Here is a 19,580-nt window from a genome sequence, read left to right as displayed (position 1 = left end):
ATAACAACATTGTGTTTCCTGAGTGTGGCTCCCTGGTCAATGATGGGCAGGAGGGGCAGGTGGCTGGGATTAAAACTGGGACAGAACCAATGTACAGTAAAATGTCAACTATCTATCTGGAACATTAAGGAAATGAGTTGTTCTGGTAACAAAGTTCGTATGTATAAAAATAGGTTCATTTAAACTATTTTTGGTGAACATCTTTGAAAATATATATACACTTCCCTACTTTATTAAATAGAACATTCTAATTTGATCTTGTCTTGATGACTCAATCATAAATTATTCTAAAGGGCTGTAATGGAGCTTGTTTGTGCTGGCCTCTGTGTTTGAGCCTGTAGGGGATCCAGTTTGGAGTTCTGGTATCAACTTTTCAGAGTTTTTCTGTCTTATTCATCAACTCTTGGGCTGCCAGCTGTCACTTTTGATGCTGCCAGTGTGTGTCTCCCTGGTGACCTGCTGCCACCAGGATACCTTGAACTGGGAAACTAGACAATCATGCTCGTTAAAGTTATGCCTAAAATATAAGTAAATTGACTCCAAATGTGAGCCCCAGGAACATTTCTATGTGAATAAAGTGCATGCACTTTATTGTATCACATTTGCCCGATCAGTGGCCCATCCTTCTTTCTTTTCTCCCTCCCTCTCTCTCCATCTCTCTCTCTCTTTCTTTCTCTCCTCCCTCCCTCCCTCTCTCTCTTTCTTTCTTTCATTTTTCTTCCTCTCTGTCTCAGGAAAGTAAGATTGTTCTATTACTGAGTTTCATGCAAGTGAAGAGTTTCTTTTCATCAGGTCTATTTTGAACATGGAATAGAATAGAGTATTGGCTAGAGGGAGGATTTATAGCTATATAGGGCTAATGAAAAATCTAGCCACAGTGTTTTGCATTTTTAGAGTCCTTTATACTGTTCAGAATGTTCTCCCTCTGCCATTTGCATCTGTCATTTTGGTGTAATGCTAATATTGCATCATTTTTGTAGTCATAATGTCTATAAAGTTGTCTTAAACTAACCTTGCTAATAAGTAAAAATGTCTTAACTTAGTCTTACAGAGAAGAAATAAAAATGTCTAGCCTATTGCTTATTTTATTCTTTCTAAACATTTGCCCTTTTTTTCCCTAGGCTGCATGGTCTTGTGAAAAAGACCTAAAATCATCACCTCTTGCTTTGTCTGCAGGTACCCTAGGTAGGTAACTACTATAGGCCCCTCTCTCCCATTTGGTTCTCTGCATGGAGAATAAGATGGGGTAAAAGTGTAGAGAGGGTATATACATATGACAAAAAAGGTGGTAGGAATGCAAAGAGGGGCATATATTCAATGTAACAATTAGAATTTTTTAGACTTTTTAGAATTTTTTAATTCCTTCTGAAAAGCAATAGAAAAGGCTCTTCAAAGCTGTCTCTTTCTTTTTATATACAGAACTTTATATTCTACGAGCACCTGGATTGTTAAACCGTGTGCAATGGTAAAGGAATTGACCCTGAACAACCTGTACTTCCAATTGGCTTGTTTAGTGCTGGAGAAAACCATTTGGCCACACACAGAAGACGAGATGTGCCCCTTTCAATTCTTTCACTGACAGATGTTGAAGGGATGATTTATCACATAAGGTGAAGACCTTTTGCATGGCTGGGATTACAAAGAACATTCCAGACCTCTTCTGTGCCCCTTCTGCTCTGCATTGAGCCACAACTTGTGGCTCTACTTTAGGGATGTGGGGAGAGCAGAAAACATATGTTTATTGTTACTGTAGTAGTGGTGGAGGGTTGTAGACAACTTGTCAGAGCTATAAAAGCTGGGCATGGAGTCTCAGAAACTAAAGGAGCTGCCTGGCTGGGATGGGAGCACGAAGGCCATGCAAAGCATGAAACAAAACCACCCTTAAATGAAAACCAGTCATTATTCCCATATGATAGCATTCCTGCTGGTAGACTTGGCCTCTGGAACTGTCTTCTGGGCTTTAAGTCCTAAAAGAAGGCTGTCTTCTGGGCTCTAAGCCCTAATAGAAGGCTGGGGGGCAGATGGGCTGCAGGAGCAATTAAACCTACTTGGGCCTGTTTCATGGAATATGAAGAGGGAGAATTGGTTTTCCATCTATCTGTCCACCCAACCATCCAACCATTCTATCCATTCTTTCCACATAGAAGCCAGAATAATTTCCCCAAATGCACATCTGTCATGTGACTCTCCTCTTAAATCCTAATCCTTTTCTATCAGCACGAAGTCTAGACTCCTGAATGTAGCCTCCCTGGTCCTGCAAAATGGGCTTTGCCCACTTTGCTGGTGACATCTCTTATCCATTCCTCCCACCTGCTTATATATTCTACGCTCTTGTCACGCAAGCTTCTTTCAGTAACTTGAAAAAAATAATGTGATTTTTTTGCCCGTGGGGCTTTGAGCAAGTTGTTTTTTTTCCTTTCCTCTCCATCCTTTGCTTTCATGACCATTAACCTTCCATCACTTCCCTCAGGAGGTGTCACTTTAAATTAAGGGAGTGTTGGGTTTCTGCATGAAGTGCTCTCATAGCACCCTCTAGTTTCCCATCAGAGCCCAGGAGGAAGTGTTACTATCTTTAATGTATCTATCTTCCCACTCTAATCTAAACTCCTTAAGGGCATAGGTGGTACCTATAAAACCTAGCATAGAGTGTGCCACAAAATAAGGATTTAGCAAATTGTTGTATATATATTTGTATGATCAAGATCGGCAATATAGTTTCAAGATTGGGTTTTGTTGTCAACCTGTTTGTACCTGTATTCCAGCTTCACAATTTATTAAATGCATGACTTCGGACAATTTGCTTCATTTGCCTGTGCCTTGGATTCCTTGTCTGTAAAATAGGAATAATTGTATATACTTCTTAGAATGTGGTTAAATGAGATAGCATGTGTAAAGCACCTAGACTAGTGTCTAGCACATAGAATACACTTGGTTATATATGATTATAATTAAGTGTCTTCTACATGCTCAGGGCTCTGGACTTGAACCTGTGATGGAATGCAAAGTTGTATAATATACAAGTCACTACAGGGACTGGCTTAATCCCTCTAAACCTCGTAGATGGCTCTCTGAGGCAAGCTGAGTACCAATACAAACTCTGGGAGACATCTTGCCCTAAATCTGGCTTAGGGGGTCAGGACCTCATTCCCCCTGCTGATCTGGCATGATCTCCTTGACAAGCCCAACTCCTCCCCATTCCTGAGGAATCACTGCTAGACTTTCTGTCTTGTTCCCTTGTGTCTTTATTTCTTTTCTAGGACCCTGGTACTTCTGAGAATGGAGCCTGCATTTGTCGCCAACACATCCCCTTCTCATATCCTGATGATTAGAGTCCTATTCCTAAAGCCCAGGCCCTGAGGCCATGCTACCTCTTTGATGCTGACCACCTATTCATGTTACTTTTGGCTGGAATGCTCCTCACCATGTTCTACCTGCCTGACTTTTTGGCTCCCTGTAACACTGCCTGCCTGCCTGGACTGCTCCCTCTTCCCTGCATAGTTACCACCTCAGCTGGCCCATCAGGGATAGCTGGATCTACCTCCTATTTCTTACTTTACCCTATTTTATGCAGTGTCTTTCAATCTGAGACTCTCTTCTCAGTTTTATCTTGCCACCACCCAAACTCCTGTTTAGAGAGTCCCTCCCTGCCCTGAAAAAACTACAATATCTTATAAGGATATAATGCATGTCCTTAAATGACAATTAAAGAAGATTGAAAGTCAAAAGTGCCTTGGAACATTGGTGGAAGTTGTCTGCTTATAAAAATACTTTAAAAGAAACAGGAAAATGAGGATGCTTATGTCCAGTGAAATCTATACTGACACTCCAGGAAAGAGTCAGACCAACAGCTTATTGGACAATAGGCAAACTGTGTCTCCACAGGGCGCCCATCATAGGATTCTTGACTCTCTCCCAGCCCTTATTAGGAATGAAGAAATCCTTCCATTAACACCAGACTATGTAACTATGGGTGCAGGAAAGACTCCAACTTTCCACTCCAGAACCTTATGTGGCTTGGCGTCCATCTCATGGAGAATGCCCTTTTGTGCCATCCAAGGGATTATAATTGGGATGACCAAATTCTTACTCAGACCTTGTAATCTGACATGGGCAAAATAAGTGGTTTGGATATCAATTGAAAATGGAGAAGAATAAAGACACCGAACTGGAAAAGAAAATCAACTCACTGTTGCTCACAGTCTTCACAATGTTGTGGTAGTTTAATCAAAGTTGAGTACATCTCTTTCTTTTTAAGTAATTAAGTATAAAGACCAATAATTACTGGTATAATCATTTAACTGACTGGAAATGACCGTTCATGTTTATTATTCTCTTCTCTCCTTGGAAATGTATTGGAGGGGAGAGAGTGTTTCTTCTTCAACCTTATCCATTGAAGGCAAAAAGGGGAAACTTTCTCCTTCATTCAGTGGTCTGGCAGTCTGTTTGCAAGATATAAGAAAATAAGACAGGGTTTTAGTGTTGACAGATTTCAGTTTGAACTCTTTCACCATTTTCTAACTGAATGATCTTTCTCTTGCTGAACCTTCTCCACAGAATGGAAGGAATAATATCAATCTCGGAGGATTGCTGTGAGGATTAAATTATGGAATGCATATGAAGGGTCTGGCACAGTGAATAGTATATGTAGGGACATAATTAATGAATTCTGAGGTGTTCTTGCTGGTTAGAGTCAGTGCCCATGGAAGGAGGTGCACCCTGGGAAGAATGCTTTACAACATGGCCAGATTTGACTTCGACTTGGTGAAATATTCTTTCTCAGTAGCAAGCTCCCAGAGCTTGTTCACTGGCTCATTTTGGTGACCTCTTTTCCCTCTGTTTTTGCCTTCTGCCCCCAGATATGCAGAGGTCATTCTTATCTGTATAATAACCTAGTTGCCTTTATATTGATGACGCCAAAAACCGACGTTAATTTAATTTCTTTCTCAAATTCCATCCTGTTAATTTCTTCCTGCACACATGGAGGAATCGTCATTTTCTTATTAGCATAACGAAGTCCAAAGTCTTCTTACCTCCTCCTTAAGGTCCTTTTCTCAGTTTTTTTGTCTCTGTCATTAGTTCTATCATTATTTTACTCATTTGTTCATTCATTTATTCTTTTATTCATTCATTTTTCTCTCATTCATTCATTCATTCCAGCAAATATGTATTTTACCTACCATGTTTCAAATCTGAGTTGGCACTCAGGAATTAATAAGTATCCCAGGAAGAGACGCAGAATAAGGTAGTGTTTAAGAGTAAGTGCTTTGAAGTCAGAGACAGACCTTTATTTGAACCCTGACTCCACTGTGCCCTGGCTGGCTGACCTGAGGCAAGTCACTTCAAGCTCCTAGACTTCAGTTCCTCATCTGTAAAATGGGGATAATATCAGTTCCTATTTTCCAGGGTTGTTGTAAAGAGTAAACAAGACAATTAATGAAGGTAAAGTTCTTAGTACATTGCCTGATATATAACAAGAATAAGCACTCAGTAGATGTTGGCGTTTGTGAGGATAATGATGAAGACATTTAAGGACCCAGTTCTTCACGGAGCTTAGACTTTAGCAGGGATTTCACACAAGTTCATATTGCAGGTCTTCAAGCAGATTAACGACTGGGTCATGATCACCTTTGATGCCTCATTTTTCGCACTTCCCCATCCACAGCCAGACAGTAAGACTAGTTGGTTTCTTCTTTGACTGTGTCAATCCATTAGATCAATCCATTCTTCTCTAATGCCACTAAGAATCCCCCATTCATCCTAAGTGTGATTTTTATTGAAGCATTATCTAATTACCAAATATAATTGAACTAGACTTATTTCTAAGGAATGGATGGTCTCCTTGGGCATCATCCTGCAGTGAAGAGGTTGAGCTGGGCTGTGACAAAATAATTGCATCTCTCACCATGGCTATTTTCAATGATTCAGACCCCGAACTGTTGAATTCTCATATTGGTAGTAGTCTCTCTGCTACTCTTTTTATCTGTTTGTAAATTTAGAGATGTCCGTCTGGCTGAGATTTTATGGATATCACTAAAAGATGAATCTGTTAACTAGGGAATATTCTTTAGATTTGCCTTAATTAAACTTCTTCAAAGGGAACTTTTAGTACTGAGATGGCAAATAGATTCCACCTCACATACTGTCTGTATCAATTTGCTCTTGCTATGTAACATACTACCCTAAACTTAGTGGCCATTATTTCCTATGAGTCCACAAGTTGGCTGAATGGTTCTGCTGATCTGGGCCAGGCTCAGCTCATTCTGACTAGGTTCTCTCAGGCATGTGCAGTCAGCTGGCAAGGGGGCTGAGGATGGTCCAATCTCCAAAAGGTTCAGCTAGAATATGTCTTTCTATGCATCTCTCATTCCCTCCAGGAGACTAGCACAGGTATGTTTTTTTTTTTTTGGCTGAGTAAGAGTCGTCCTGAGCTAACATCTGTGCCAGTCGTCCTCTATTTTGTATGTGGGTCACCGCTACAGCATGGCTGCTGATGAGTGGTGTAGGTCCACGCCCAGGAACTGAATTGGGCCGATGAGTGGTATAGGTCCACGCCCAGGAACTGAATTGGGCCGCTGGAGCGGAGTGCGCCGAACTTAACGACTAGGCCACGGGGCCAGTCCCAGATGTGTTCTAATGGCAGTATCAGGGATCAAAAGAGGGAAGGCAGAAACGCACAAGAAAGTTTTCAAGTCTCTGCTGTGTCACATTTTTCTCATTGGCCAACACAAGTCACTGGCAAGCCTAGAGTTAGAGTGGGAAAACATGACCAAAAAACATGGATGTAGGGAGGCGTGAAAACCTAGGGCCACTAAATCAAACAATCTACCATACTCTGCTTTCTTGCCACAATTACTAACATGCTTTCACATGGAAGGTATGTTTACTCCCATCCCAGGATCCTCCCAAATCTCAAGTCATGACATCATACTTGAAGTCCAGGGTATTGTGACCTACAGCAGGTTCATACAAGGCTCCTCTTGATCCAGAAAGTTATATACTAGGGAAAAAAAAGTATCTGCCTTATACATACCCACCATGTAGTGATACATGAGAACAGAATAACCTATATAAATATTCCCATTTGGAAAGGGAAAGAATAGAAAGTACATAACAGTCACTGGGCCACAGCAGTTTGGAACTCCTGGGCAAATGCTGCTGGTTTCCCCTACTCAGGAGATGGGGAATGTTCTTTGATTAGGCTTTAGTTCTGCTCCCTGGGAGTGGCTCCCAGTCCATTGTTCTCCATGGCTCTTGGCTCAGCCCTCTGGCATGTCATTCTTTTTTCCACCTTCCTTGACTACTTCTGAGGAGAGTATTGATAAATATTCCTGCTTCCTGCCTATAGAGAACTGGGGACACAAAGGTCTTTCTACTATTTTGAGACACTTTTCTACAGTCTCAATTCCTTTTATTCCATACTGACAAAACATTGCCAATCCAGGAGAATTAAAAAGATTGTAGATTTCCTTTGAATATGATGTGATTCTACTCCATGAGCTGAAAGCCATACCTTTAATACCCTTGTAAGGGTATTAAGCCTTTTTGTATAGCAGAGAAGTTCTACCAGGCCCTGCCCTAATTCTTTCACAGATCTTTACAAAGGGCTTTATGCCACACCTTTGATTTGATCTTTTGTCCCCAACTGTATTTTATTTTTAGAGGTTTTCTGCTCCCCAGAGAGGCTAGAAATGAAAAGCATTCTTATGTTCCTTGCCAGAAAATCATGAACCCTCTATCCTTCCTCCATGTTCTACTCATAAACTATCTAGTTTTTTCTTTAGAACCTCTCCTTTTTATAGTAGGTTGTCAAATACAGCCAATAAGAGCCAGTCAGTACTTTCAGCATTTAGCCTGGAAATCTCCTTGCTCAAATCCAAAAGTTCATTACTACATTTCCTATTTTCTTCGTTACAACAGGTGACAATTTTACCAGTTGTTTCACCATTATATGAAATGCATCACCATTTTTCCAGTCTCCTTTAACAATTTCCTTACCATTATTCCAGCTTCTCTCAACTGCTCTGACCAAAAGCCAATGTCACATACACTATGTTTTAGTTATGGCAGGACCCAAGGGCAATACCAAGTTCTCTGTTGGTTTGCCATTGTGTATCACAAACCACTCCAAAACTCAGCAGCTTAAAATAACAACCATGTATTATTTCTCACAAGTCTATGGATGGGTAAAAGATTTTGAAGATCTAGGCTAAGCTCCATGCATCAGTGCTTTTATATCTATGGTCAGATATACTATGTTTGAAAACATTCGCAGGCTGTATATAGGCTCAGCAGAAAAGAGTACCATCTTAATTAGTGATTTCAGCCATGGCTAAGGGGAATAGAAGCAGCGTATGTGCCAGGTACTACGTCTCTCTTGGCCCCTGAGGTCTTCAGGATATAAATCAGATCTTATTTACATATATTCATCTAGTATGACACCTGATATATATTAGGTGCTCAATGAGTATTTTAAATGAGTAGTTGACTGAATAAATGGAAAAAGAAGATGCACGTATAGGGATGCAACATAGACTAAGTCTTTAGCCAGGGATCCTTCAGCCTGTTCAGATGTCTTTCTCTCCAGTTCTTAAATCCACCCTGTAAAGCACTCATCCTGCTATACCTTTTCTCAAATATTAGATAGGCATATTTGCGTTTTCCCCCATTATTTCAGCAGACGAATGTTCTTCTCATGTTTGCATGACAAAATTTACCACAGTTTACAGTTCTGCTCAAACCTCTGCTCTTTTCAGGGGTAGTCAGAAGTCATCTCATTCTCGTCCTTAGTATTCATTTTATTTTGCCTGGTACTAGAATCAATCATTTCTGTCTCTAACACCCCAGCTAGGTTGAAAGCTGCTTGAGGGCATGGCCTTTGCATAATTTGTCTAAATGTTCTTCACAGTATTTATCCCAGTTGCTTCAAATAGTGTGTTTAGTAAATTTGTTAAACAAATGAATAAATGAACCAAATTTACACCACACAAGGGCAGAGACTTTGTCTGTCTTGTTCATCCTTAGCCATTATATTGGTGCCTGGTATGTAGTAGTTGCTTAACAGATATTTATTGAATTAAAAAAATGAATAAATGAATGAGTAAGTGAATTAATGAGTGAATTGAAAATAGGCAAATCCAGATTTGCTATTTCTATTTTAAGAAGATCCACTCTACACCATATTGGGAAATTCTTTTGTGATGGTTTTAATAGTAATTCCTTAAAACAGCCCAGAAACTCAAGGCTATTATTATCCCAGTTTTCATTCTTGCTCAAAGACCTTTTCCCAGACAGTGAAAATGAGAAATTGTGCAATATGCTCACCAGGAGCTTCATTTTCAGAGTGAAATATTTCAGGATTTCTAACAAGACAAATAGGATGTTGGAGTCTTTTCAGGCCAAGTGGGGCTGGGCTTGTCCTCATAGGCAGGAAGGACCAGTGCCTGTGTCCTGGGCTGGGTAACCTGGTACATCTCAAAAGTCCTTCCTTTTGCCTCAAATATCTTCTCTCCTGCTGAAACATATTCCGTGGACTTGGGAGATTTAGGGTTCAATGCAGTGGTTGTCAGACTTCATTGTCTGACTGAATCTCACTTCCCACTCTCCAAACATTCTAATTTAGTTGGCATGGGGTGGGTCCCAGGAAACTATTTTATCAACTCCACTCCCATGATTCTGATACTGGTGGTCTGTAGAACACACTTTTAGAAACGCTAATTGTCTGTGTGTGTATGCACGTGTGTGTGTGTGTGTGTGTGTGTGTGCATGTATGTGTGCAGAATGCCAAAAAAAAAAAAAAGAGGTGCCATAAGGTGCTGTAGGTGCTCTGGTAGACGTATATGTGGAGAATCTAGTGGTGGCAGAAAATAGGAAGTTGTTACCCCTTACTAGAAGTCTCTGGACCCTTGTTCAGAGACTTGGCTGGGTGAGCATATTTTCTTTTGCAATAACTTGTAATCTTTTTAGGATTCGTGGAGGGAACAATTGAAGTCTTAAAAGGACTAAGGCATGCATGGAGTTTGGCAATTTTGTTAAGGCTACTTCTTTCCTAGAAAATCCCAGGAGGGTGCCCATCATGTGTTATATATCTCTGAGAATCCTCCCACTAACTTCGCTGCTACCAAAAAAAAAAATAATAATAATAATGAAAACTCACTATGCTGGGCATGTACCCAGGATGTGGACAGGAGAGATGAAGGGTTACGTGGGGCAGATCTACTCCATGAGATCTCAGGAAAGCTTATTCCCAAGCCGAGCAGTTAATGCAATTTAGAATAACTAAATTTTGTCTAGTAGAGTATCAAATCTGATTGTGTGCCTACACTTGAACTTGATGGTGCAGTGTTTCACTTAGAACTCTCTATTTGTCTTCTTCCATTATCTCTGTCAGGGGGGACCAAATGGGAGGCAGAGGAGAAAAGGTGTTCAGTGAGTACTCCATAATCCTAACATCACATAGCTTTGGGTAGTTGGAAATGTGTTTTATAAGCACTGTTAAGTTTGATCTCTTTTACTCCTACTGCAATTATCTGTTGGAATTTTATAGGACTGTGGACATACTGAGAGGAGGGATTTAATTGTTAAGTACTTTCAGCCTAATTGGTTCTCAATTGGAAGAGGAGCCTTGGGTTTGGAAACTTGCCATATGTTAGCAGAGCATGTCGGTTCATTGCCCACCTGTGGAGTTGACAGACACAAGAGAATGTTCTGACTTGGCATCATTTTTGGCAGTTAGTTGGCTTCTCTGTCTTCAGGGCTGCTCCTAGGGCTCTGTATTTGTCAACTGTGCCTATGTTGGGCAGACATAGAGGCTTTTGCCAAGTCTCTTAGATGCCTGGGCTAAGACCCTGCCTGCCTGTGGCAATTAGTGTGGGGTGGGATGGAGTGCTATGACTATACTGCTATTCCCCATGGAAAGCCGTACATGGCAAATTGCATGATAATCATTCTGGTTTTCAACATATATTTCATTGCATCTTTTTGCATACCCAGGCAAACCCATGAGCCAGTTATTTGTGTTGCTAAATACAAAACTTCCACTTGGGAGGAGGAAACTAACGTCCAGAGAAGGAGAAATGATTAAATAAATTGTCATATATCCATATAACATCTAGTACACATCATTATGATCAAAATTTTGAATATTATTTTATGATATGAAAAATTGCTCATAATGGGTTACTAAATAAATAACTATAGCATTTAATTTTTTGTCAGAAAAGAAAGTCAATAAAATAAATCCCACAAATATTAATGTAAGTTAAGTGCAAGGATTCTGGGATGAGACTGGTCTTGTTTAAAGAAGTTAGGTAACTTCAAAGTTACTTAAGTGCTGCATAGTTTTGAAAAAAGTTACTTAATCTAATTTATTAAGACTATTTTTTAAAATGAGAATAACATTCATAATACTTACTTCACAGAGTTGTTTCAGCTATTTAACATACTAATATATCTAAAATGCTGAATTCATTGCCTGGTATATAATAAAAATCCAATAAATGTCATTAAAAGCACACACATAAACACAGACACAGACATATGCACAAAAACATACTTTATATACCTTCTCACATTTTATGTCTCGGTAATCAGTTTTTCCGTCCCTACGGCCTTCTGATATTAGTGCTAAGCTATGAGGAGCAGGAAATTATCACCTAGAATTTCACTGTTCCATACTGTAGTCGCTACCCACCGTACACAAGTGGCCATTGAGCACTTGAAACATGGCTGGCCTAAACTGAAATGTTCTGTAAGTGTAGAATCCACACTGGAATTTGAAGATTATGGAGAAAAGATTTTGAAGAGTATGGAAAAAAAATTAAGTATTTCGGTAATTTTTAGTATTGTTCACATGCTGAGAACATATTTCTGCTATACTAGGTTAAATATGTTATTAAATCCATAAACTCATTACCCTCTTTCGGCGGAGGCAGCTGCACAGACCCTCTATGGCAACCCTGAGTGGAATACTCTTCCCGGAGTAACTATGTTTGAAGCCACTCTCGCTGCTTTCTAGCCCTGCACTTTCAGTCGTACGTGCCGGATGTTTCTGCTGGATCGCGCTGTCACCTTAAACTCGCCGTGTCCTAAACCATATTTTCATTGTCTTCACGACCGTTTCCTGTCTCTGACATTCCTGTTTTTGTTCTATTCTCACTGCCCTCAGGACCTCGCCTCTACTTGCCTGAATTACGTCAATAGACTTGCATCTGGGGGCTTTTCTGTTGCTTGACCCCTTTCAATCCATTCTGCTTACCGAATGCAGATTCATTTTGCTAAAACATCATTGATTTTAAAAAATTTATATCATCCTCCTTTTCAAAACCTTCAATAACACCCATATGGTGTGAGATAAGACCCACACCATTTAACTTGGTATTATTCTGATTTTCTCTCTATTTCCTTGGTCCAGCTTTCTATTCTAGAAAATACTAATTATTCTCTCTCCTTCAAACATAACTTCTGGGGATGGTAGAAATATGCTTAGATGCTTTGTACACAGGAAAAGGAGTAGGTTTTTCAAGTTGATGGGAGGGGGAAGAGATTTCATTTTTGGACTTAGGAAATTGATATGCCTTTTAGATAAATTAAAATTTTCTTCTCAACTAACTTACAAGAAGACAAGAGGCTCTCATTCTAGTGAGAATTGAGACAGGGGAGGAGGTATAGAAAAAGAGAATTGGGGGTCATTTGACAATTTCTCAAGATATGAGCTTCTCATTGTACTACAAAAATGCACTTACTGTAGAAATATGATGCTTCAGACTCACAGTTATTTGGGCATTTGCCCTGGACTATTTCTCCAGGAAAGAAAGAAGTTGAGGTCTACCTTCAAAGAGCATGTTCCTTGTAAGGTTACTAAGGTAAACGGAACTGCCCATGGCCTCAGATTGTATGAATACTGCCCAGGCCTTGAACTTGCGGAATTCTTTATGATTTTCAAATAGGTTTCATGGTCATTAGCTCATGGAATTGTCTCAAGACCATGAGATTGACATATGGCAGCAACTTTATTGCCATTTTGGAAAAAACTTGGACACAGTATTTAGCTGACTTTCTCAGGATCACGAAACTACATTTTGATATTGTAAAATGAAAAAAAAATCACTCATTGCCTGAACTGTCCAGTCTTGACCTATACAGAAGTAGATGTTTCCTGGTTTATCTATAGGAATTAGTTTTTTACTTGCAGAGGTAAGTTTCCCCTGGGAAATCCATGGCAAAGTTTTCATTATGTACACTATTCAATTATTATTTACATTGGTTTTTGGTTGAGGGAAAAAATAATATCCTGCTAATTCTTACCTTTACAATTCAAAGAAGTTTGACATATGCAGTAATCCAACCTTCTTTCTAAATGTTTATTTTTTATTATAAAAGTAATGAATGTTCATTACAGTAATATTGGAAAATGCAGAAATATGAAAAATAGAATTTATTTTTATTTTTTTATTGAAGTATAATTTGCACACAGTAAAATGCACAGATCTTAAGTGTACAGTTTGATGAGTTTTGAAAAGCGTTCACACCTGTGTGATCCAACACTAGTCAAGATGTAAAACATTTTCATCACCTAGGAAGCTCCCTGATATCCCTCTCTTCTCTATCTCCATGACCTCCCTTCCCCACCCTAGGCAACCACTGTTCTGATTTCTATCAGGAAGGCAGAATTTAAAAAAACAAAACAAAACTCAAGTCCTACTGCTCACTGTCAACCGCTGCTTAACATAGCAGCAGCTTTTGACACCATTGATCGTTTCCTTTGTAATACCCCACACCCTGGCTTGACTTCTGAGGCACAGCATGCTCTCATTTTTCCTGTCACCTGATTGGCTGCTACTTCTCTGTCTCCTTTGCTCAGTTCTCCTCATCTTCCTAATCCCTAATTGAACAGGGTCAGCGTTTAGCTCTCTTCTATTCCCTATCTGAACACTCTTCTTAGTGGTCTCATCAAGTCATACGGCTTTCAGTGCCACCTCTAAGTGGACAGTTCCTAAATTTACATCCATAACCCTGACCTCTCCTTTGAACTTGAGTCCTGTATCCAATAGCCTAGAATATTCTCTCATGAATGTCCAACCAGCATCTCAAAGGTAACCTGCCCCAAATCTAAGCCTGTTTGCACTTCCCAACCAGCTCCTCCTCAGTGTTTACATCTCAGAAAATGGCAACTCCAGTTCCTTGAGCCAAAAGGCTGGAGGGCATTCTTACCTTCACTCTTTCTTTAATGCCCTATGACAGATCCGTTAGGAAATCCTGTCAGCTCTACTTGAGTGTATGTAAGAGAATCTGACAGATTCTTACCACTTCCCACACTAACCCCTGAATCCAGTCCACCTCCATCATTGTTCCCCCAGACTAGTACAGTAATTTCTTAAGTGATTGACTTATCACTCTATAATCTATTCTCTACACAGTAGGTAGAAACAATCTTTTAAAATATAAAATGTTTCTCCTAAGCTGCAACCATTCTTTATTTTTTTTTTTTTTTAATATTTTGTTAGATTTATACCTAAGTATTTCATTTTTTGGAGTGCTGATGAAAATTGTATTGTGATTTTAAATTCAAATTCCACTTGTTTGTTGCTGCCATATAGGAAAGAAATTGACTTTGTATATTAATCTTGTATCTTACAACCTTGTTATCTCACCGCTGCTTTTCAACATCATACTGGAAGTCCTAGCTAATGCAATAGGATAATAAAAGGAAATAAAAGTTATACAGATTGGAAGAAGAAATTAAGCTGTCTTTGATTGCAGATGACATGATTATCTATGTAGAAAACCCAAAAGAATCTACAAAAAATTCCTAAACTAATAAGCAACCATTCTTTATATTTAATGTTGTCTTTTGCTTTTTTTCGCTCAATAATCATGATACAGAAATTTTTTCACATCATGACACTTTATAAACATGATTTTCAACAGCTGCATTGTTACTATATAGGGATATAAACCATGTTTTACTTATCCATCCCCTTATCATTGGACATTTAGACTGTCATTTTAACTATTGTTAATAACACTACAAGGAACATCTTGGTACACAAAGTTACACATCCCCCATAGTTACAATGCTGGATAGCTATCCAGGAATTGCTGGGTTAAAGAGCATAAATATTTTGAGGCTGTAGTTATATATTGTCAGGTTGCTTTTTAAAAGCAACTGGTATACTCCCACCAGTTGTACTAACAAAAAAGAGATTCTTTTTTCTAAATAGGTTGAATTTTATTAACAACTTTATAGGAGATGGAAATGAAAGAGCAAGATAAAGTGGCTTATATTTATTGATTTAACAAAATAGCTTACGTAAATTAGCTCAGAGTTCATTTGTTATTACTAATTATGTCAGTGCAAATAGTACTGCTCTACTGTATGCCCACAGAATTAGGATGCCATGTAGTGAAGTCATTTAGATGATAAGCCTTAGAAACATAATGACATGGGTTTCATTAATGGCTTAATTACTTAGTAGCTTTGAATTTGGACAAGTTGCTTAACATCTTTGAGCCTCAATGTTCTCATCTATAAAATAGGGATAATAAAATGTGCCTTGCAGAAGTGTTGTGAAGATTAAATGAGATAATGTATATAAGTCACCTAGGATGAGGGCGGCACTCATCAATGTTAGTTCCTATCCTCCCTTCCAAAGTTACCTCCTTTTCTAGGTTAAGATTCCCACCCTAGCATACATGGAAATAAATTGTGAGCAAGCTATTTCTCCTGTCGCTTGCTGACCACCTATGAATATAAGGGAGATTATGTTTGCTTTTGCCGTTTTTTTTTTTTTACAAAAATAGACAAGCCAGGGAGAGCTGGAGCTTTGCTCAGGGCGACATAGACAGCTGTCATGTCAGGATGTGAGCACGATCAGGGGATTGCCATATGAGTATTGGGACTGAGAAACTGGCCTGAGTCCTGATCCTGAAGGGATGGTGTTAGAGCCATGGAGTGAACAGGCAAACCAAGCTGAGGGACAGAACTGTGGCAGTCCCAGAGATTAGGACCAAGTGGGAAGTAAGTGTCCAAGGCTGGCCAAGATCGTGTGGTTCCTAGTGTTTAGGAACAGATGAAGAGGCAGGAGTCCTGGGAGTGAAACTTCTAAGTCATAGTACCAACGTTAGAGCCCACTTTTTACAACTTTTTCTCAGAAATAATTTCTAATTTATAGAGAAGTTGTAAGATTAGTACAAAGTATTTCTGTGGACCCTTTTTCAGACTAACCAATTTAGAACAATTTATCTTATTTGCTTTATCATGTGTGTGTCTATCTCTCTCTCTCATCTATCTCTTTACTCCTTAATACTTTAGTGCCCATTTTCTAAGAACAAGGATTTTCTCTTACATAACTATAGTATAGTTATCAAATTCAGATAATTGAGCATTGATATAATACATTCCAACTTCATTTACTGGCCCAATAATGTCTTTTATAGCATTTTCCCCCATTATATTTTCCAGTCCAGGATCATGTATTGCATTTAGTTTCCATGTCCCTTTAGTCTCCTTTAATCTGGAATGTGTCTCAGCCTTACTTTGTTTTACATGACATTGACATCTTTGAAGATTACAGGCCAGTTATAGTATGTCTTTCAGTTTGGGTTTTGTAGACCTCATGTTTTGAATTTGCTTCTGAACAACAATCTTCTTGCTAGAGATTGCTATTAGGCTCCCTATACAGGTGGGAGCTGGGCTCAAGGATTCCAGGTGTAGCAGGACATGGGGCGCATCTGTAGCCCAAGGAGATGAAGCAGCCAGTGGACCAAGGTAAGGCGATACGGGCAGGGCAGTGCTCTTGTGCCTGAGCCGGAGTTGTAAGTACGAGTCACGGGATCAGAAGGGACCTTGAGGGGTCACCAAGTCCGTCTGCCTGGCCTTCGGCAGAAGCACATTTCCACCCGCCCAGACACACCAGGCTATTTTTAAAGTTCTCCAGGGAAAGTAATTCTGTGTGTGCTTCTTGCTAACCCACACTGGTTCCACTTGTCCTCGCTGGGTGAAGGCTTCCCTGTGACTCAACTAACTTCCTCAAGGAGCAGATCTTTGCTTTTTTTCTCATCCTGTCTTTAGGAAGGACTCACGCATAAGTCACATACCCTTTATTTTGTTTAGAGATCTGTATTTTATTACTTGCCCATCAGGTTTGTTTTCCTTAGTCTAACCCAACAACAACAAAAAAAGGAATTTAAGCTATACAAATATAAAGTATTGTTATTATAGCAATACTGGTATAACATTGTCAATAACTACCCGTTATCATAGCAATAACACATTTCGATTTATCATTGGATTTCTTTCCCACAGACTGGACTATCAAGGACACCCTTTAGAATATCTTTTCTAGTCACCTATTTTTCTTTTTTTATTGTAAACTAACACATGTTTATTATAAAATACAAATTCAAACATTACAAAAGAATAAAAGAAAAGAGGTACAATTCCTTTACTTTTTTCCTACTCACTCTCAATCATATTGCCAAAACTTACTTAGCCACTATTTATAGTTTTGATATCTGGAGTTGCAGTTTTTTCTGTACATAGACAAGCATATATGCACACACACACACTTTTTATAAAAATAAACACGGGATCATATATATATTTCAATTTGATGATATTTTCTCAATATAAAAACAATATGTGTTCTTTGTGAAAAATATAAAAAGAGAAAAAAGGAGAAAAAATTTTAAATCACCTTTAATTGCACTACTCACTTCTGTTATTGTTTGGATATTTTCCCAGATTATTTTCTATGCGTATGTATTACTGTATATCCTCCTTTTTTAATGTTGTTCATTTCCTTGATCAGCTTTGAGCATCTCAGGCTATTGAATGTTTTTCTTCTTAATTTTGGGCCCAACTGGATCTAGTTCTCTTATGGGGTTAGATTACGAAAGGCAGTGGAAGAAGGGTACACACTCATGGAAAAGACAGCAGGCTGGCCAGGAGTCAGGCAATCAGGCATGCAGAAATATCTCCAGGGGGCAACAGATCTCCTAAGAGAGAGCACAGCGTCTGTTACCCACAAACCACTCGGCGAACAGGACTTCTGACAGTATTACGATAGTGTCCTGCATGTACAAGGCCAGACTCCTTCGTTCCTTCTGAATCCATCATGATCGGCCGTGCTGGGAATAAAGCATTGAAGACAAGCATGGGCCTTGACACTCTTTTTCCCCCTACAGTTTAGTTTTCTTTTTTGTGCCACAGATACCGAAGGCTGGATCTCATTAGCTTGTGGTCTATTTGGATTTTGAGACTTTTTTGCTTCTCTAGTTTTATCTTTTGGATCTTCTGATGCAAAACTTACCACAGATAATTTTTCAAATCAGTTCTTCTTGATACATTAAAAAGTTTAGAGACTGGATATTCTGTGCTTTCTTGCTGAAAAATTCTTCAGATTCAGGATATCTTAGGAGGAAAGAGACTATGGAATGTCTTGCTTTACGGGATAAGATGGATTATGTCAGTCTCTGCTTTTTTCTCAGACCCACGCATGCCCACCCCTTCAAGTTGACTCAGGCACAGCTCCTAGTTCCTGAGTCAACCAAAAGAAAAAGAAGGCAAATAGTGTTCTTCACATTACTCCTATCCTTTGAGCAGAGTAAATCTTGGAATTACATCCAATATCACATCTTGGATCATGTGGTGTCCCCTCCACTCTGCCCCATGCCCCTTTCTGCTCACGAGGCGTGGGATCTGAATGCCCAAGTGATAGTAGGGTTGCAGCAGCTTTATAACTGTCCCCTTTCTTCAATTTCCTCATTTTCATTACAGAACAGGGTTTCTGCCCCTAAGAAGAGGTTTCCTCTCTTCTTAGCTCTGGCTGGTTGCTCTGTTTAACACTGAAGAGCCCCTCATTACACTCTGTCCATTGGGCAAGGGCCCTGAGACTTGCCTCTGTGTTGGCAGGTATCTTGGCTCCATTCTCTTATGCCATGGGCAGAGTTCCTGCTGCAAGAACAGATCTCCAGTAACTACACCCCATTCAATTAGCCTCCTGGAGTCCTTTCAGCCAATCTTCATGAGCTTCATATTTTAAAAATGAACAGATATTTATTGAGTGCTCGTTATGTGCCAGGTGTTGTTCTAGATGTCTAGGATTAGTGAGCAAAAAGACCAAAAATTTTGCTCCCCAAGGACCTTGCATTCTAGTGGATGCTTCAAGAATGAGAGATTGTGATGCTGGGGCTGGGACCATTGTGCCCCCTCAGAAACCAAGCAGTTCTCCCAGCTGTCCTCTCTGGGGTTCATGTCTACAGCTTTCACCAATCCCACCTTGCTTATTCTCTCCTTCGCTCTGGTATTCTAAAGTTTCCACATCTGTGTCTAAATCTACCTTAGTTATGGCAGGTCTTCATTTATAAAATGTTTTCTTCCCCGGTATACTCAGCTCTTATATTGAAAGTTCCTATGAGCCAAAACGATCCAAGTGCATATTTGCATCTGACAAAGCCAACCAATTCCTCTCTTTGGTCAGTTAATAGGTAGCAAAAGCCCTGGGTCATTGAAAACAAAGGTGCAGTATACATGCTTGTGACAGGTAGAGATTAAGATCATGACACAGTGAGAAAATAATCCT

Source organism: Ceratotherium simum, chromosome 7 (genome assembly GCF_057802395.1).
Source record: "Ceratotherium simum simum isolate JZ-2026a chromosome 7, ASM5780239v1, whole genome shotgun sequence".
NCBI classification, from domain to species: Eukaryota; Metazoa; Chordata; class Mammalia; order Perissodactyla; family Rhinocerotidae; genus Ceratotherium; species Ceratotherium simum.
This window is presented reverse-complemented; position numbering follows the sequence as displayed.